Raw genomic sequence first — 21,489 nt, 5'->3', positions numbered from 1 at the left:
ATTTAAAGAAGGAGTGAAGCATTCACATTTTGATCATCCGTCTTGAGTTTCGTTTGTTCTAGGGATCTAGGGTAATTCAAGCATTTGGGCTAATAGCCACTTATCAATGAGTGCATACCATGTATGTCTTTCTGTGATTGGGTTAGCTCACTCAGGATGATATTTTCCAGTTCCAACCATTTGCCTACGAATTTCATAGACTCGTTGTTTTTGATAGCTGAGTAATATTCCATTGTGTAGATGTACCACATTTTCTGTATCCATTCCTCTGTTGAAGGGCATCTCGGTTCTTTCCATTTTCTGGCTATTATAAATAAGGCTGCGATGAACATAGTGGAGCACGTGTCTCTTTTATATGTTGAGGCATCTTTTGGGTATATGCCCAAGAGAGGTATAGCTGGATCCTCAGGCAGTTCAATGTCCAATTTTCTGAGGAACCTCCAGACTGATTTCCAGAGTGGTTTTACCAGTCTGCAATCCCACCAACAATGGAGGAGTGTTCCTCTTTCTCCACATCCTCGCCAGCATCTGCTGTCACCTGAGTTTTTGATCTTAGCCATTCTCACTGGTGTGAGGTGAAATCTCAGGGTTGTTTTGATTTGCATTTCCCTCATGACTAAAGATGTTGAACATTTCTTTAGGTGTTTCTCAGCCATTCGGCATTCCTCAGCTGTGAATTCTTTGTTTAGCTCTGAACCCCATTTTTAATAGGGTTATTTGTTTCCCTGCGGTCTAACTTCTTGAGTTCTTTGTATATTTTGGATATAAGGCCTCTATCTGTTGTAGGATTGGTAAAGATCTTTTCCCAATCTGTTGGTTGCCGTTTTGTCCTAACCACCGTGTCCTTTGCCTTACAGAAGCTTTGCAGTTTTATGAGATCCCATTTGTCGATTCTTGATCTTAGAGCATAAGCCATTGGTGTTTTGTTCAGGAAATTTTTTCCAGTGCCCATGTGTTCCCTTTAAATAATTACAGGAAAACACAACCAAACAGGTAAAGGAATTGAACAAAACTAAAAATGGGAACAGAAACAATAAAGAAATCACAAAGAAAGACAATACTGGAGATAGAAACACTAGGAAGAAATCAGGAATCGTAGACACAAGCAACACCAACAGAATACAAGGGTTTGAAGAGAGAATCACAGGGGCAGATGATATCATAGAAAACGTTGACACAGTAGTCAAAGAAAATGCAAAAAGCAAACAGCTCCTAACCCAAAACATCCAGGAATCCAGGACACAATCAGAAGATCAAACCTAAGGCTAATGGGTATAGAAAAGAACGAAGAGTCCCAACTTAAAGGGACAATTATCTTCAACAAAATAATAGAAGAAAGTTCCCTAAGCTAAAGGAAGAGATGCCCATGAATATACAAGAAGCCTACAGAACTACAAACAGATTGGACCAGAAAAGAAATTCCTCCTGTCACTTAATAGTCAAGACACCAAATATACTAAACAAAGAAGGAATATTAAAAGCATTAAGAGAAAAATGTCAAGTAATATGTAGAAGCAAGAACTATCAGAATTACACCAGTCTTCTCAACAGAGACTATGAAAGCCAGAAGATCCTGGACAGATGTCATATAAACCCTAAGAGAACACAAATGCCAGCCCAGGCTACTATATCCAGGACACTTCTCAATAGATGGAGAAACCAAGATATTCCATGACAAACCAAATTTACACAATATCTTTCCCAAAATCCGGCCCTACAAAAGATAATAGATGGAAAACTCCAACACAAGAGGGGAAACCACATCCTTAAAAAAGCAAGAAAGTAATTTAATTTCAACTAACCCAAATGAAGATAGCCACAAAACACAATTCCTCCTCTAACAAGAAAAAGAACAGGAAACAACAATCACTATTCCTATTCCTTAATCTCTTAACATCAACGAACTCAATTCCCCAATAAAAAGACATAGACTAACAGATTGGATAATTGAGCAGGATCCAGCATTTTGCTGCATACAGGAAATGTACCTCAGTTACAAAGACAGACGTGACCTAAGAGTAAAAGGCTAGGAAAATTTTTTCCAACCAATGGTGCCAAGAAACAAGGCGGAGTAAACATTCTAATAGCAAATAAAATCGACTTTCAACCAAAAGTTATCAAAAAGACAAGGAAGGACACTTCATATTCATCAAAGGAAAAATCTGCCAAGATGAAGTCTCAATTCTGAACATCTATGCTCCAAATGAAAGGGCACCCACATTCATAAAAGAAACTTTACTAAGCTCAAAGCACTCATTGCACCACACACAATAATAGTAGGAGACTTCAACACACCACTCTCATCAAAGGACAGATCATGGAAATAGAAACTAGGCAGAGACACAGTTATTCTAAAAGAAGTTATGAGCCAAATGAATTTAACAGATATCTAAAGAACGTTTCAACTTAACACAAAAGAATATACCTGCTTCTCAGCACCTCATGGTACCTTCTCAAAAACTGACCATATAATTGCTCCCAAAACAGGCCTCAATACATACAAGGAAATTAACATAATCCTATGCATTCTATCAGATTACCATGGACTAAGGCTGGTCTTCAGTAACAACAACAACAAAAAAAAAAAAAAAACAAAAAAAAAAACAAAAAGCCCACATACAATTGTAGGCCAAACCATGCTCTACTCAATGACAACTTGGTCAAGAAAGAAATAAAGATAGTAAAGACTTTTTAAAATTTAATGAAAATGAAGGCACAACATAGCCAAACTTATGGGATACGATGAAAGCAGTGCTAAGAGGAAAACTCATAGTTCTGAGTGTCTCAAAAAGAAAAGGAAAAGAAAAAGAAAACCCAAAACAGAACAAAACTGGAGAAAACATACACTATCAGCTTCACAGCACATCTAAAAGCTCTAGAACAAAAAGAAGCAAATACACCCAAGAGGAGTAGATAGCAGAAAATATTCAAACTCAGGGTTGAAATCAACCAAGTAGAAACAAAAAGAGCTATACAAAGCATCAGGATCTGGTTCTTTGAGAAAATCAACAAGATAGACAAATCTTTAGCCAGGTTAACCAGGGGGCACAAAGAGAGAATCCAAACTAAGAATATCAGAAAGGAAAAGGGAGACATAACAGCAGAAACTGAGGGAATTCGAAAATTGTCACATCCTACTACAAAAGTCTATACTCAAGAAAACTGGAAAATCTGCATGACATGGATAATTTTCTAGACAGATACAGGTACCAAAGTTAAAACAGGATCCGATAAACCATCTAAACAGTCCCATAACTCCTAAATAAACAGAAGCAGTCATTAAAAGTCTCCCAACCAAAAAAAAGCTCAGGACCAGATGGCTTTAGTGAAGACTTCTTTCAGACATTCAAAGAAGACCTAATTCCAATACTGTTCAAAACTATTCCACAAAATAGAAACAGAAGTAACACTACCCAATTTGCTCTTCGAAGCCACAATTAAACTTACACATAAACTACACAAAGACATTACAAAGAAAGAGGACTTCAGATCAATTTCCCTCATGAATATTGACACAAAAAATACTCAAAATAAAATTCCCACAAACCAAATCTAAGAACACATCAAAATGATCAAGTAGGGTTCATCCCAGGGATGCAGGGATGGTTCAATATACCAAAATCCATCAACATAATCCACTATGTAAACAAACTCAAGGGGAAAAAAACCCACATGATCATTTCATTACATGCAAGAAAGCATTTGACAAAATTCAACACCCTTTCATGGGTCTTGCAAAGATCAGGAATTCAAAGGGGGACAACACCCTTCACAATAGTCACAAATACTATAAAATACCTTGTTGTGACTCTAACCAAGCAAGTGAAAGATCTGTATGACAAGAACTTCGAGTATCTGAAAAAAGAAATCTAAGATTTCAGAAAATGGAAAGATCTTCCAAGCTCATGGTTTGGCAGGATTATTATAGTAAAAATGGTCATCTTGCAGAAAGCATTATACAGATTCAATGTAATCTCCATCAAAATTCTAACCTAATTCTTCATAGAGGTAGAAAGAACAATTTGAAAATTCATTTGGGGGGTTGGGGATTTAGCTCAGTGGTAGAGCGCTTGCCTAGCTAGCGCAAGGCCCTGGGTTCGGTCTCCAGCTCTGAAAAAAAGAAAAAGAAAAAAAAAAGAAATTCATTTGGAATAATAAGAAACCCAGGATAGCAAAAACTATTCTCAACAATAAAAAAACCTCTGAAGGAATCACCATCCCAGACCTCAAACCGTATTACAGAGCAATGGTGATAACTGCATTGTATTGGTACAGAGACAGGCAGGTAGATCAATGGAATAGAATTGAAGACCCAGAAATGAACCCACATACTTATGGTCACTTGATCTTTTACAAAGGAGCTAAAACTACTCTGTGGAAAGAAAGATAGCATTTTCAATGAATGTTGCTGGTTCAACTAGAGGTCAGCATGTAGAAGAATGAAAATTGACCCATTCTTACCTCCCTGTAGAAAGCTCAAGTCTGAGTGGATCATAGACTTCCACATAAAACCAGATACACTGAAACTAATAGAACAGAAAGTGGGGAAGAGCCTCAAACACATGGGCATTTGGGAAAATTTCCTGAACAGAACATCAATATTCTGTTGATCTAAGAGGTCGACAAATGGGACCTCATAAAACTGCAAGAATTTTGTAAGACAAAGGACACTGTCAATAGGACAAAATGGCAACCAACATTGGGAAAAGGTTCTTCCAATCCTACATCCATTAGAGTGCTAGTATCTAATATATACAAAGAACTCAAGAAGTTAAGACTCCAGAGAATCAAATAATCTTATTAATAAATGTGGTATAGATCTAAACAAAGAATTCTCAACTGAGGAATACTGAATGCCTGAGAAGTACCTAAAGAAATGTTCAACATCCTTAGTCATCAGGGAAATGCAAATTAAAACAACCCTGATACCACCTCACACCAGTCAGACTGACTAAGATCAAAGACTCAGGTGACAACAGATGCTGGTGAGGATGTGGAGAAATAGGAACACTCCTCCATTGTTGGTGGGATTGCAAGCTGCTACAACCACTCTGCAAAACACTCTGGCAGTGCCTCAGAAACCTGGATATAGTACTACCCGAGGATCCAGCTATACCACATACACCCAAAAGGTGCTCCAACATATAACAAGGAAACATGCTCCACTATGTTCATAGCAGCCTTATTTATAATAACCAGAAACTGGAAAGAACCCAGATATCCTTCAACGGAGGAATGGATACAGAAAGTGTGGTACATCTACACAATGGAGTACCACAAGGCTATCAAAAACAATAAGTACATGAAATTCTTAGGCAAATGGATGGAACTAAAAATTATCATCCTGAGTGAGGTAACCCAATCACAAAAGAACATACATGGCATGCACTCACTGATAAGTGGATATGCTTGGAATACCAAAGAAAAAATTCACAGATTTATGAAGCTCAAGAAAAAGGAAGACCAAAATGTGGATGTTTCATTCCTTCTTAGAAGTGAGAACAAAATACTCATGGAAGGAAATACAGGGACAGAGAATGGAGCAGGGACTGAAGAAAAGGTCATGCAGTGACTCCCCCACCTGGGGCATATGCAGCCACCAAGCCGAGTCACTATTACTGATGCTAGGAAATGCTTGCTGACAGGAGCCAGATATGGGTGTCTCCTGAGAGGCTTTTCCAGAGCCCTATTGATACAGAGGATGATGATTGCAGCTAACCATTGGAATGAGCACTGGGTACCTGATGGAGGGGTTAGAGAAAGACTGAAGGAGCTGAAGTTGTTTGAAACCCCATAGGTAGATCAGTATCAACCAACTAGACCCCACTAGAGCTCCCATGGATCAAACCACCGACCAATTAGTACAATGAAGGAACCTACGACTCCAGCCACATTTGTAGCAGAGGGAGGCATTGTCTAGCATCAGTAGGAGGAAAAGCCCTTGATCCTGTTAAGGCTCATTTCTCCAGTGTAGGGGAATGCCAGGGCATTTAGGTAGGAGTGGGTGGGTGGGAGTATGAGCATCTTCACAGAAGCAGTGGGAAGGTGGGGCATGGGAGAGGGGAAAAGGGAATAACATTTGAAATAGAAATACATTAAATATCCAAGAAAAATAAAATAAAATAATGAATGAGACATGCGTGCCTACTCTCTCTGATTTCATCCAACACAGTATGCATTGTCTAAGTTGAAATCAATAAGACAAAAGGAAGAAAAACACATACATAGGAAATGTGAAGAAAATTGCTCTATTTTCAGATGATATGCTCTTATATCGAAAAGAGAGCAAAAGTTGTCCTGGAAACTCTTAGGGTTGATAAATATTGTCAGAACAGATAAAATATACAAAATAAAAAGTAAATTACCTTTTTATATACTAATAATGTACTTTCCAAACAAAAAAATTTGAAAAATAATTTTAAAAAACTTCTACTTATAAACCTAACCACACATGTGAAACACCCCTCTGCAGTGAAAATTTTAATATATTAAGGTAAAAAGACACTTGAACACTGAATGCCATGTTCGTAGTTGATAGAATTAATATATCAAAAATGGCTATACTCCCTGAAGTATTTTGCAGATTCAATACCATATTCATCAAAATTCTAGTTACAGTCTTTACAAAACTAGACAAAATAATTTTTAAAATTCATATATGAGCAAAATAGTCCAAGAATAGCTGAAGTGGCTGTAAGCAGAAATAGCAGTGCTGGAGGGCTCACAATATTCCCAAGCTATACCATAGAACCATAACAAAACCAACATAGTATCTGAACGAAAACCCAAAACCAAGACAAACCCAAATCTCCCACAAAACAAACAAACCAACCAACAAAAACCAGACCCACTCGGACATCAGAATAGAATAGAGGACCCACCCAGGAATGGATCCACACAGCTACAGATATGTAAGCCTTCACAAAAGTTTCAAAACCATCCACAGGGCAGGGACAGCTGCAGTAAACAGTGCTAGAAAACAGGGTATCTAGATGAAAATGAAAGTGGTTCCACATCTCCTAATCTTCACAATTAAAATTAGACCTATTCCCTTCACATAACACCTAAAGCTTTCAGATTTCTAGAAGAAAATACTTAAAAATACAGATATAGGTAAGGGTTTTCTGAAAATGACTTTATCAGCAGTACAAATAAACTTAAAAAAATTCACAAATGGGATTATATAAAATTAAGAAGCTCTTAATTAACAAAGGGAATAATCAGAACAAAGAGTCAGCCTACGAATGGGCAAAAATCTTTACTAGGTACAAATAGACAGTAGTTAATATATAGAGTATATAAAAATGGTAAGACTTACAAAAACTAGACAACTAAGACATTCAATCAGCAAAGAAAGGGGCCAATTAAATGGAAAAACATTCCCTACTCATGGGGATCCATCCCACAAACAGTCATCAAACCCCATCACTATTAGGGATGCCAAGAGGTGCATGCTGACAGGAGCCTGATATAGCTGTCTCCTGAGAGGCTATGCCAGAGCCTGACAAATATAGAGGTCAATGCTCACAGCCAACTATTGGACTGAGAATGGGGTCCCCAATAGAGGAATTAGAGAAAGGACTGAAAGAGCTGAAGGTGTTTGCAACCCCATAGGAAGAACAATATCAACCAACCACAGACACCAGAGCTCCCAGGGACTAAACCACCATCCAAAGAGTACATATGGAATGACCCATGGCTCCAGCCACATATGTAGCATAGGATGGCCTTGTTGGACATCAATGAGAAGAGAGGTCCTTGGTTTTGTGAAAGCTCGATGCCCCAGTGTAGGGGAGTGCCAGTGTGGGGAGGTGGGAGGGAGTAGGTTGGTGGGTGGGGAGCACCCTTATGGAGGCAGGGAGTGGGGGGATTGGATTGGGGGTTTCTCGAGGGGAAACTGGGAAAGGAGATAACATTTGAAATGTAACCAAGGAAAATATCCAAGAAAAGAAAAAAAGAAAAACAAAACAAACAAACAAACAAAAAAAGCAATATAAACAGCCAAAATATATTTGAAAAAAATTCAACTCAGTATCTTTATCATTAGATAAATGTAAATTAAACTGCATTGAGACCCATCTCACCAAGTTAGAATGATTATCATTAAGAAAATAAAACACCACACACACACACACACACACACACACACACACAGAAAGAAAGATAATAAATTGCAACAAATGTTGGTGATAATGTCGGGAAAGAGAAACCCTAATACTGCTAGTGAAGATCTAAAATGATTAAACCATTCTGGGAATAGATATGAAAGTTCTAAAAGATTTAAGAAATAGAATTAGTATGTGATGCAGCTCTTCCATTCCTGGTATGCACCCATGTCACAGAGAGACTTGCATAGTTATGCTGACTGCTGCAACATTCATAATCACTAAGACATGAAACCAGGGTAGATGTCTAGCAACAAATGCTTAAAATATTATACACAATCAAAAATATTGTTTAATAAGAGAAAAATAATGTTTAAAAATCAAAATCATATTACGATATTTTTTGAAGAATGAATGTGGCTCTCGAAATTATGTAACATAAAATAAGTCACTCAGAAAGACAAATGTCACAGTTTTCTCTGTTATGTGGAATCTACCTATACATTTACATATAAATATACATATATATGTATATATATATGAATGAGAGAGAGAGAGAATGGACTTATAAGCAAGAGAAGAAGAAGATATTAAGAGAGAGGATGGAGGGAACAAAGATCTTAGGGGATTATGTCATATGATAGTGAAAAGAGATTATCTAGTGTAAAGAAATGGCACCAGTAGGGACAAGGGGTGAGGAAAGGGGAGGGGGAATGTAGGATATCAAATAAGACAAATATAATGATACATGGAAATGTTACAGTGTGTATTGATTACAACTATGTTGTTGTGATAAAATACCATGATCAAGGCAACTTAAGAAAGACTTTATTGCCATAGAGCATAGGTGGGCAAGTGCTTCCATGATGAGCAAATATGTGGTGGACAGATGGGAAAGAACGAGAAGCAGAATGGTTTGTGCACTGTCCTACTGATTCTGTTATCTCTTCCTTAATAGCATGATCACCAGTGATGAGATTGGTGGCCTGAGTGGGAAAGCAAGGCAGGAAAGGCCACAGGTGTAGGATGCTGAGAGTGGTGAGAAGGACAGGTTCTCAGGAGGCAGGGTACACTGAGAGGCCCCCAGTACACTAAGAGAGGCAGAAATTGAGACACAAGGGTGGTAAGGAACAGCTTGTTTTGAATAGTCTGTACTGCCTCCTGAGGCCATGGTGATATCCTGGTCCATGCTGCCACTGAGGGTCATGTCTGGATCCATAGTGTTACATCAGCAGGGGTCTGTGTGAATCCTCATGGCCCATGGTTCAACCAAAGGCTTTGCAGACTTAAGTGGTCTGGGCTGCTACCTGGGATCTTGTAGATGTCAAGGCCTGAGCAGAGCTGACCCCATCCTCAGTTTCAGTATGAGAGGAGGGCTGGTCCCAAGGGTGTGAGAGCAGGGTAAGCTAGCCCCAACCCTTGAGGGCTGCAGCACTTGGGAGAGCAGCCCTCACATCTCAACACTGGCAGCATTGTAGAGCTAGCTAGCCATGGTGGCATGGGTACAGGAGAGCTGGTCCTTCCCCTTGCCTGGCAAAGCAGGAAAGCGTTCCCTGGTGGCACTGGTACAAGAGAGCTTGGGGATGATCAACTTAGCTACCACGAGGCCTAGATCTAGGGCTTTGAGTTGGCCTACCCCAACATCTACCACATCTATGACCTGCTGGAGTACATGGAAGGGCTGTTCCTGCACACCCAAAGCTGCAGGATATCCATGATACAGGATGTCCAACAACAGGGTTTCCAAGAGGAGTCTCCTTGAGAATCCAGTATTGACAGTGTAGCTGAAGCCAGAGGCTTTGAACTAGACCAGTGACTCACCGCAATGCACACAGGCAAGTAAAGCTATTTAGGCAAAAGGGTACACTTTGCAATGTAGTTTCCAAGCAAGATAGTTTTGCTGTGGTTTTGTTTTTGTTTTTTTCTTTTGTTTTATTTTGGGAGGTGGTTGTAAGAGTAGAGGACTGATATGGAAGGAGATGGGAATAAATGAGATTCTAACTCTTGTCTCTAGTTCTTCTTTCTACCTTTCCTATCATTAATCCCTTTGAGGCTGTTTGACTTCATGCCAGTGGGTCTACCAAAATTAATAGCAATAATTTTAAAGAGTACCCTAGAGAAAATAGGGTGCAAAATAGATTATGAAGAGTAAGTGGAGTTAACTAAGATAGGGCGAAAGGAGGAAGGTGAAGTATTTCTGAGAAGCAAAATATTCCAGACACAGAAGAAAGCACGTGCATTCAAGAACGTAAAGTTCTGCATAATGTGTAAGTGAAAAGAAGACGAGAAAGCGCAATTGGAGAAGCAGAAAAACAAAGTTATGTAGGGCACTGCAGGTTACGGTAGAAGTCTGTTCTTTAAGAGTTACAGCATGTCGCAGGTAGGACTGGTAAGAGTGCTGAGTGGTTAAAAATACTCGACATGAAACTGACAACCTGAGTCTGATCCCAGAAGGGGTGGAAAAAAGAGAACTGACTCCACAAAGTTGACCTCCGACTTCCTCATGTGATATGGAATGTATTAAGTGCCACTCTAAATTTAAAAGAATTGCAGAAAGTTGCTAGACAGTTTTAAGAGCACAATGACATGATAGTCAGCCAAGTTAAAATAATGGAGGTGTCATGGAGGGGAAAAGATCCTCTTTGAATATCACAGTCAGTAGGAATAGATGTTTATATTCTGTCACCATTAGGATTAGAGTTGCTGAGAAGATGACTTAAGAGCTCCAGACTCTAAAATCTGGGGAGAGATGGCTTGAGCAAACAGACAGTAGAATTCTTGAGAATTGGGGGATGGTAGGCCTTCTTTAAAGCACATTTTCAGTAACTATTAGAAATTATGCTCGAAGGAGTATAGAAAGACTAGAAGCTTCAGAGAAGGCAATGGAAAAGCACAGATTTGGTGGTCTGCTCCAAAGAGATAATACATTCAAACTGTAAGAGAGACTCAGATGATACAGGGAAACTGTGGACAATCAAAAGAGAACATACCCCGAGGCAGACCCCTAATTCCAACATCTGAACAGAAGGTAAGAACTGCTAGCAAAGCAGCTAAAAAGGTGTGGCAAGGAGGCCAGGACACCCCACTGACTGCTATGTCACAGGAGTCTATGGAAAAGAATATTTCTAGAAGAAAGGAATGGCCCACAGTGTCATCACGAAGCCAGAACAACACTGATGACTTTGACCATTCTAGGTAGCTTCAGCTGACTTAGGGGGAGCACGATGCTAACTGATGGGTGGGGGAGTGAATGAAAAAGGAGGCAGTGGAGGGAGGAAGCACAGGAAATGCTCTACAGAAGAAAGATCAATCCCGTTTCCATTTGCCAAAAAAGAAAGGAAGTGGCCTAATCTGAATGGCTGCATAGTTTCCTGTATACTACAAGAAAAAATGTACAAAAAAAATTCCTAAAGGACGCTCCTCTTCTTGCCTTCATGTTTTAATGCACTTATTAGAAGAAACATTATGCAAACGCCATAGATAGGTTCAATGTATACCTATGTTTTTGCTTGTAAAGTAGAAGATTTATACTAAATAAGGGTTAGCTCAAAAATAATTTCTTAAAATTTTCTGTTTTGAAACATCTGGAAAATCAATATATAATATTTTGCAGTAAAAATTTTTAATTAGGTATTCTTTGCTTAATCAAATAAATGTGTGATTACAAAGAAAAGAAATCTATTTTTTTAAGATGAAAGAGATTTTTCCATGTTTAAATGATGTTGTCAAGGCAGTGAATCTCCCTCATCAAACATAAATGTAATCAATATGTTTATAAACTTTTGTTCTCTTTGTGGTATATTAAGGGACTTAATAGGCAGGGTAGGGCACGGGCAGTGAAACATTTATTTTGTAATTAATGCTGTTTAATAGACAGAGAATATCAAGCAGTAAACATAGAATGAATTGTTGACCATAGCTAAGCATTACATTTGCACAGATCCAAGATAGGGGTTCGGGTTACATGACTTGGTGTCTACCAGTGACCCGTGGCATATCACATCCTAGAGTTTCTGAGAGAACAGTATAGTTCCTCTTCTATGCCAAATCAGTTTTATTGCACCTTCATATGTAATGATCCCTTTCTTTAATTGTCTTTTCCTATGGTTCTGGGAGCTATTACTTCCAGACCCTGATACAATGAGGGGGAAGAGGACAAGGTCCTCAAAAACCATGTGAACCTCTGAGCCAGGAACTTTCATGTATCTCAGGACTTCTCAAGCCTGGCTGCACATTTCAATAATTTAGGAAGCTCTAAAAATATTTATACTCTAACTGCATGCCAAATTAATTAGATGAGAACAAAGGATATCTTCCTGCCTTTCAGGTAACTAAAGCCGGCTAGGTTGAGAGCCATTGCTTTTCATTGCTTGAGTGTTTGCATATTTATTATCAGCGTCTATGCATGCCCCAGCTCTTTGATAAGAAAAATAAGTAAACAGACTATGGATATTATACCGCAAACATACGTCCAGGATTTCTGGGGATCAAGCAGGTAAAATTAAGCATCTTATATTGCCACTTAATAGGAATTCAGTACTCAAAAAAATGGCAACTGCCCTGCTAACTAAAGCAACAATTTGTTACTAGTCTCTCAGTCAACCTATTCTAACCTGTTATTTATGATAGCAAAGTCTTAGACATTTCAATGTTTTACAAGTAGTAAGTGAATGCATTAAGCCACTGAGTGCTACAGTAAAATACACAAAGTCAGAAAAGATGAATGTAAGTTGGAGTTATTTGCCCAAATGTGGAGATACTATGCATCAGTTTTTAGCCATGAACATTGAAGAAAATAAAAGCATCACACTAGGCTCTCCAAATATTATTTCATCCCAGTGTTCAGAAATACATTTTATATTACACAAATATTTGCTTTGCAAATGAAAGAAGCAAGTCTTCACTTGGTGAAGCAACTTCTCAAGGGCACAAGGACCCAAAAATGCCTGACATCAAATACCATTCACTGTATCTTCCTGCTGCAGATTCCCATACAGTCCCTTTGCATTCCTAAAGCCCACGCTTGAGGCAGACACAAACACACATGGTCACAGAAGCAGTGACATCATTATACTTTTGCTGATTTTTGTTAGAAGGAGAATAATATTTCATGCATTAAAAATATCTGATTTTTCTTCCTCTTTCCTCTGTTTACCTGTTCTAGTACAAGTTAGTATCCTGGGGCTCATTCTTTTTCATGATCAGCATTGGGAAATGAAGAACATTGCTGCTGGCCATCAAATCTGTCAGATCTCCCTATATGATCAAAATACATTATTCAAAGATTTTACCCAATTCTATTAAACCAGAAAGAAAATTTATTAAAATTGAGTAACTGGATTTGTTCAAAGACAAGTGAATCCCTGTGGTAGAGTTATTACCATGAACCTGTTTCCTTAGGAGCCCCCTTTCCTTGCACCCTGTTCATGGCAGTTACCCTGTTCTCTTACTGTCTTTGCATGGACTCTCTAACACGTCTGTTTTCTCTACTACACTCAAGATTACCTCTGCAAGAACTCATCTCCTCTATCCCAGGGTACCTATATTTACCACAGGGCCAGGGCGCAGTTCTTTGCACAGTAAATGTAGGTAGAATAAGTGGGTGGATGCGTTATTACTCTTCTTCATTAAGGGGAATTTCTTAAATGTGTAAGTAGCGTTGACATCATTTGTATAATTTCTAAGATGCTTTTCATGTAAATTAATAGATGAACCAAAAGTTCTCATACCACATCCTGGTTAGTTGCTGGTTTAAGAAATATAATACCTAAATCTGGCACGTTGTGACGTTTATTAAGCTGCTATCCTGGTTAATTATGAGGTCAGACTCTGAATGAGCTGCTCTCATAAATCTTGCATTGGTACTGACTGCTTTTCTTTTTTCACAGCACACCCTGGTCATATTTTACTCAGTGTCTGACTCTAAGGCACGTTAGGGTTTTGTACCAGATATCGCGAACACACACACACACACACACACACACACACACACACACACACACACACAACACAGTGTCCACATGTCTATCTTCCCAACTGTTACCACAGCTAAAGATTACATAATGCCTTATGTTGAAAGCTGATTACTACAATGTCCTGCATAGCTGCCTATCTGCAGGAGTCTTCGCACTGATGTTTGTAGCTGTACTGATGTCTTTTTAAGCTGTAAAACTCTTCTTCCCTGCCAAAACTCTTCAGTGAGCCCTCATTTCAGGGGCCAGTCTTTGAGTGTATGCCCAGCAGCTCCAATTCTTACTGCTGTTATCACTTCCCCACAGTGCTCCAGCCACCCAGAACAGCTCTACTTTCTCTGTTATATCACATGCTTTCTTGCTTCTGGGGCCGTAAGCCTGCCTGAGGCATTCTTAATCAGATCCCTCTCATCAAATTCCCATTTACCTAGGTATTGGCCTGTCATTTTTCTGGTCTTCTCTAGGTCCTGCTCAATTAAGATAATTGACCCACTGGGTGCTAAGCTCCAAGAGTGTATGGCAATGTTCTTCTTCATGTTTATTAGGTGTCAGTCATATCATATTTGTTGAGTAAATGGGAAAAGAAGGAAAAATTAATACTTTTATTAATTTTACTTGTATCAGTTAATACTTGTATTACTGTGCCAAGAGGATGCAGGTGTTATCCCAATAAATTCACTTATCTCCCCCTGCTATAATATTGTGTAGGGACATCACAACATCCACTCGATAGATAGCTAAGTAAAGATTCTGAGATATCACACTACTCATTTAAGATCATGCAGTTAGTTGGAAACAAGGAGTCAAAGTCCAGAAATTTCATTTTAAAATATCTTATAGGCACGATATAATGTCTGTAGCATATATGATAATGCAAACATACTTTGTTAAATAAATATATAAAATATGGTATTGTAGCAGTAAATAATATAATATTTTGCTACAACAAATTCTGTATATCATGGGAAAGAAGTAGTAAGCACATTACTTATGTTTCTTTTTTTAAATAAGTACTAGATTACAAAATCGTACTTAATATATTTCCATATTTTCATCTGAATCCTCCAGTAAGACATAAACTTCACTAGAATATGCACAGTGATTACTGATATGACACAAAGTTAAGAGCAACGCTTTGCATAGACTAAGTCTTTAAAACATTCAGTGAATGATCAAACAGCCACATGGTTTTCAAACACTGTAAACAATGCCTCCATTGTTAATGACTTTTGTGTTACTGTTGAAAACATCCTACTGTTCAAATCGTATTTCCTTACATTAAATCAAAGAATAAAGACAAAATTGAAGGACAAGTTTCATCAAAACAAGGAATATTCTTTAGTGGAAATTACTTTCAAGGGGAGCTGAGCTCCTTGGCAATAGTAACACATGTAGCTTCTTGGGCTACTTATTGAGCAAAGGCAATCAAAGCTCGTTCAGTTAGTTCTGGGATTTGATCCACAAAATAGCAATGATAACGCTGCTCTGTCACTCAATAGATGTGAAAGTGAGGCAGCAAGTAGTTAAGTCAAGTGACCTAGCAGAGACTTGAACACAGGTATGACTAAGACATAGGCTCCTCCATCAAAGAGGGGCTACATTCACTGGGAGGTAAGGTTTGAGGTAAATATGTCTAAGAAGTGTGCAGGACACAGACAGAGAGAATGGGAAGAAAACAAAGATGGGCACTCAGAAAAGGACTAGGAGGCACGGCAAAGCTAAGCTTGGTTCTAAAGATCTTTGCAGGTACATGCATTGACATAGAACCATAAACTAACCCATCCAGCTCCCCAAAACTGCCTTCTCTGTGTCATTTTCTGCCTAGACAATTGTTTCTTTCTTCTAGAATACTCTTACACTGTTTTGTACCAGCAGAGAAGTGTGGTCCTGTTTATCGCTCCTATCTCTAGCATGTGGAAGTAACAAGATTAGGGACTGTCCTGGTGACTGTAATATTATGAAGTACGATGTCTACATCAATAATCATGAAGACAAGTTCAAACAGTACATTCCTTAAAATACTAAGAGAAGTTTCCAGGCTTCCAAGCAGTTATGGTGCATGGGGCAGTGTCAGAACTCCTCCACAAAGGCTAAAGAAATCAGAGAGGAGTTCAAAGTGTGAAAGACCTCCCAGAGGGTGACCTGATTGGATTGGACTTGAAGGAGGTAAGAAGACTTCCATCCCAAAAAGTGAAAGGAAATGGTTTTCTTGAGAGAGGAAGATGCGAAAATAAGGGAAAGGGATAACAAACTCTTGTGGGTGGCCAAGCAGCAACCGGCCCTGCTGCCTGGAGCATAGAAAGAGTGAAGGGAGGCAAAGGGAAATGGATTGATCTTTCACCAGCCCCACAAACTCCTTTATACTAGGGACTGTGTTTGATTCAGCTAAGTGTCTAGCCCAGGGCAAAAGCTCTGTCAATGTTTGATGAATGATTGATTGAAGGCAGTTCAATTGAAGAATGCCAGAGAAATAGATTTTCTGCAAGATCAGCTACATCATGCAGTTGTTCCTGGAAAAGTAAGTGCAGAAAATGGTTCCTCTGCAGTTAGAGCATAAACTTTCCCATCTGGCTCCATCTAGTGTCCTGATGGGCAGGTTTCTGTCTAGAACATCACTAGCCACAGAAGACATGTCCTCTAACTCTGACAGTTTTGCCACAGGGATAGAAATGCAGAGTAGAAAGTACAGCTGGGAGACTCTGACCCCAGCTTACTTCTTTGCTTTGAAATTTACTGTTAAGTCAAACCTTATTGGTGAATTTTCACTTAGGTATTCCATTTGAATTTCTTGGTGTGCCTGTGTGTGTGTGTGTGTGTGTGTGTGTGTGTGTGTGTGTGTGTGTGTGTGTGTGATGTTTGTGGTGTGTGTGTTTGCACATTCATACACGAAGGCACAGTTCATGACTTTGATATTCTCCTGACCAAAAGAAACCTGGAATGATGACAGGCACTCCTTGCTGAGGCTGCTTTTCAAAGGCTTGTGCTTAGACTTTACATTTCCATGTCAGGATATTTTTAACAGTTTGGGGCCATGTTCTGTTACCTCCACCAGGGGGTATCCCAGCTTCTAAAAACAGCATGAAATCCAGGACTTAGGGGGTAGAGGGGTGGTTCTTTAAAGATAAATAATAAATTATCAGTGCTTTTGAAAAGGATTGAATGAGTGCTAGCCTAAGAAAATAATCAGAAGCTCAAACATGTGTATCTTCCTAAAAACATAATAATAAAAAATAGAAAATTGTATGAATGTTGAATAAAATGGAATGATAATGTAAATATTCACATCCAGATTACAGAATATTGTGAAGCTCTTAAACACACGCTTTTGAGGACAATCCTAGGGAAATGATCATGCTAAAATAATGTAGTATGGTACCCATTTTATTAAAAATGTGTAGTGATATAAGGAAGAGGTTTAATAAACTTAGGGAGTGATGGTCATTTGTTGGATTAGCATCATTGAAAATTTAAATTATTTACCTTTATAAATTCTTACAATGAGTATATAAAATATAATATTGATATGAAATATCGTAGTAGTAGAGAAGAAAGCATCAGAAGATAAAAACAGTCAATTTTGAGAAAGATAATTGAAGATGAAGGCTGTACTTCTATCAGTTCTGCAAGTTGCATCTGCTAATGTTACCTGATAGAACATAGGTCAGGTGGGCATTGCTGACCAAAAGGATACATGTTCAGCATTTTAATAATATTTATTATTTTTAAAAGAATGAAATCAATTCAACTTGTACTGTGTTAAGCATTCTAATTTCCAAAAGTAAAGGCCACCTATGGGATGACAGAGAGGCTACTTACAGAGTTAACTAGTTAAATTCAGGGTAGAAAATCCCACATTCTGGATAATGAGTATTCTTTTTTAAAATAAATTCTTTTTCCTCTTCTTTTATTGGATTTTTAATTTATATTTTAAATGCTATCCCCTTTCCCAGTTTCCCCTCCAGAAATCTGCTAACCTATCCCCTCTCCAACTCCCACTTATATGAGGGTGCTCCCTCACCCACCTACCCACTCTCTCTCACCATCCCTGCCTTGACATTCCCCTATAGTGGGGCATTGAGCCTTGAGAGGACCAAGGGCCTCTCCTCCCATTGATGTCCAACAAGGCATCTGCTAGCTAATGACTAGTCTAATGAGCCATTCATGAAACATGTTATTTACACAATGTCTATGTATTCTAGAGCGCTTACACACAGATTTTATGAAAAGCCCATGCTCAAGTCCCAGTGGATATTTGCCTTCTGCCTAAGAGAACAGCTTGTCTTAGAGATGGCAGGCAGAGGAAGGCTGAGCCAGAAGATGCCCTTGTCCTTTCTCAGACACATTTCATTGAACCCTCTCAATGGCTTTAAGGTATAGGTGTTCTTAGCAGATTTGCAAAGGAGAAATTAGGACTCAGAGAGGGGAAGTGAGAAGGTATATTCCCTAAGGCCATATATCTAGCAGGCAAGAATGGATGCCTGCTTCAAATGGGTATTTATCCACTTGTAATTTCTGGCATTTTCAACAACAGTCCTTTTCATTTCTATGAGGGTCATTTCCAAGGGGCAGTTGACAAGGGAGAGGAGAGGACATAGCAACTAAAGCCATCAGAAAGCACTGCTGTGGCCCCTCTCCTGCTTTGCACTGAAGTGACCTTGAAGTTGAAAGGGACAAAGGAGCCTGACTCCCCTGATGTTTTCTGATGAGTCAAGGGGAGAGGCAGCTCTCAGGAGCAGCTGGCCTTTCTCCAGCAGCAGGGCCAGGGAGATAAACAGATCAATGTGGACACTCGCCTCTATCTAATGAGCTAATGGCTCAGCCGGAACACTGCCTTATTGGATTGCTGGTCATGCCGACAGTGCCTAGAGTTAAGCAGGCCTACTGCAAGGGCAGGAAATTCATTTCCTCCTCTGCAGACGTCCAACTATTTGGAATAAAATCTACAATGATCTTGTCCTCTTGTTTGCTATTCATTTATTCGTGTGTGTTTTTCTTTATTCTTCCATGACAATGTTGAGATTTGATAAAACAATGTCAATAGCCTTCCTCCACTGAGGACAGAATGCCACAGATAAAGGATACACTGCAGGAAGCCACCTGGTGTGTTTGCTGTTATGAAATGAATGTCTGCCTGAGTTTCACAAAATTTATATATTAAAATTCTAACCTCCAACGGGATAGAATTGGGAAGTGAAGCTTTTGAGAGGTAATTGGTTCATGAAGGTAAAGTCTTCTTGAGAGAGTGCTAGATTTAATAAAAACGGCTCCAAGGAGCTAGTTAGGCACACAAGGAAACAGAATGATCGACCAGCCATAGTCTGTGATCTGGACCAGGAGTTTGGCCATGCTGGTATATGATATTAAAGGCCCAGCCCCTACATTTATGAGAAATACATATCTGCTATTCATTTGTCACTCAGACCAAATTAAAACAGCAACTTAGAGTTTTCACTTAGGCATCAGCACCAGTGCCTTTGGACTTCATAGTCACTGGCTACAAGCATGATCCTGTTTCTTTCTGGATCTGTTTTTCATATGAGCCGCACAAACAGGGAGGTGACTGAGGTAATCTATGTTTTGATGACATATAGCCTACCAAACAGGTAGTCAAAAGGACATCAAAAAATTCTAGTAAGCTATTGACTTCTTATCCCAACTTTTGAATAATGTGGACCATTTGCTAATGATAATAATGACAATTTTAATAATAATTAATATGTGTTGAGCATCTACTTGTTACAAGCCAGGACTCGTGAGGCAGTCTTTCTGTAACTGGGCAAAGAAAGTATAATCAACTTCCTTTCACACACGTGTAAACTGAGACTTAGAGCAAGTGTTGTCTACAGCCACTAGCAAGATATGAACAAAAACAGGATCAGAACCTAGGCTTTTCCCCCACATTCACCTGAAAAATTAACTCATCTCCTGTTGGCAAGGGTTATGTAATGTTCCCATTTTCATCTTTCTTTCTCCAAATCAGAGGCCTAGTGTTCTTCCTAACATTGAATCCCTCCTTCCAGTACCTGCAGTTGGGCTCCCTCTGTTCTTCTTCCATTAGTGTGTAGCATTCAACCCTTTCAGAGGCTACCATAGTTCTCACTAAGTTAGGCCATAGCTACCATCTGCTGCTTGTTGATTTATTCAGAGAATGTACAGGCTGTTGCTAGGCTTAGTTGTGGCAAAAACCAAGGCTACTTCCTGTTGGCATAGGCTACTTCCTCTTGCCACTTTCCTTGTGCTCTTCTGAGTGAGCTGAAAAGGTTGTCTGGGGTTGGAGGGGTTAGAACCTCTCCTGGCCTCTTTCTCTGAATATTCAGACATGCTGTTTCCTGCAATAACACAAAAATGTCAAAGAGCTGGGCAACTGCCACATTAGAAGGAAGCTCTACAGAGGAGGGTACTTACATCAAGCCTGGAGGAAACAGTCTCTCAGTATCTCCCTTTCCTTCTTTTTCTGTCCAAATTTCTGAGGAATCTTCAGAGGGAATTTTGATGTAAAACTATCTATAAAGTAAACTATCTCAGTAGTCTATAAATTCTTTAAACAATGAACCCTTCTGTTACAAGAAAAAAATTGTAATCAGAATGGATGCTAAGGCTGTACAGATTGCAAATCTAAGCCAACTCTTCAAGCTTTGACTGAGCTTGAGTCTTCTGACTTAAGCCCAGTGATCTTTCCTTTAAGATACACTGCCTATGTATGCAATCAGTGTCTTCCTTAGCTGAGAAGTATTTACCAAGGACCTATTATAAGGAATTGTCTGAAGGAATTGGCACCAAGGCATCACTGAAGTCCACAGAACTCACAGTCCTTTGTGTATAGGTCTAAGACAGAAAATCAGACCTCTGGGAATGAATTAGGTTACTGTTTCCAGGCAATGGCAACGCTATATTTAATAATGTGCATGGCATCTATCCACTACAAACCAAGTAATGACCCCTCTTAAATCTTAACATTCAAAGATATCTTCAAACATTACTAAATTTTACTTTAGGTAGTGAGAGGACAAAAATTATCTCTAGTTGAGAGTTACTAGTTTAGTTAACACAAGATAATAATGTAAGTGAGCCTAGGTTGTGCACAGTTAAAATCCAGTTAACAAGAGTCTTATGAGAACACATACAAGGACTCCTTTGTACTCAAAATAATCACTGCAGTTGGAGAAACTTATACTTTCCACAAAGAGGATGAGAAGTGACTATGGGAAGGGGCTATTCCGGGTGCAGATGTAAGCCGAGCACACGGGATGCAGAAGGGGAAGATGCTTGACTGAAGATTGCCTGATCCAGACAGGCACATGCCATTGCTTTCCAGCTTATGCATCCTAAAGAGATGCTGGCCAGACGCTGCACAAAGGGTCTCCTGTACCAAAAGAAGACAGGGAGTACCATTCCTCACAGGTACCGATCTA

The 21,489-nt window shown here is 39.1% G+C and overlaps 1 protein-coding gene across 1 annotated transcript in view; it reads right to left on the bottom strand.

Moving 5' to 3' along the window:
• Agbl4 (AGBL carboxypeptidase 4) overlaps window positions 1–21,489 on the bottom strand; it is a 1,279,356-nt gene that overhangs the window by 394,912 nt on the left and 862,955 nt on the right.

This window comes from Rattus norvegicus, chromosome 5 (assembly GCF_036323735.1).
Source record: "Rattus norvegicus strain BN/NHsdMcwi chromosome 5, GRCr8, whole genome shotgun sequence".
NCBI lineage: Eukaryota > Metazoa > Chordata > Mammalia > Rodentia > Muridae > Rattus > Rattus norvegicus.
Note: the sequence above shows the minus strand (reverse complement) of the source record. Positions and strands in the feature narration are given on the sequence as shown.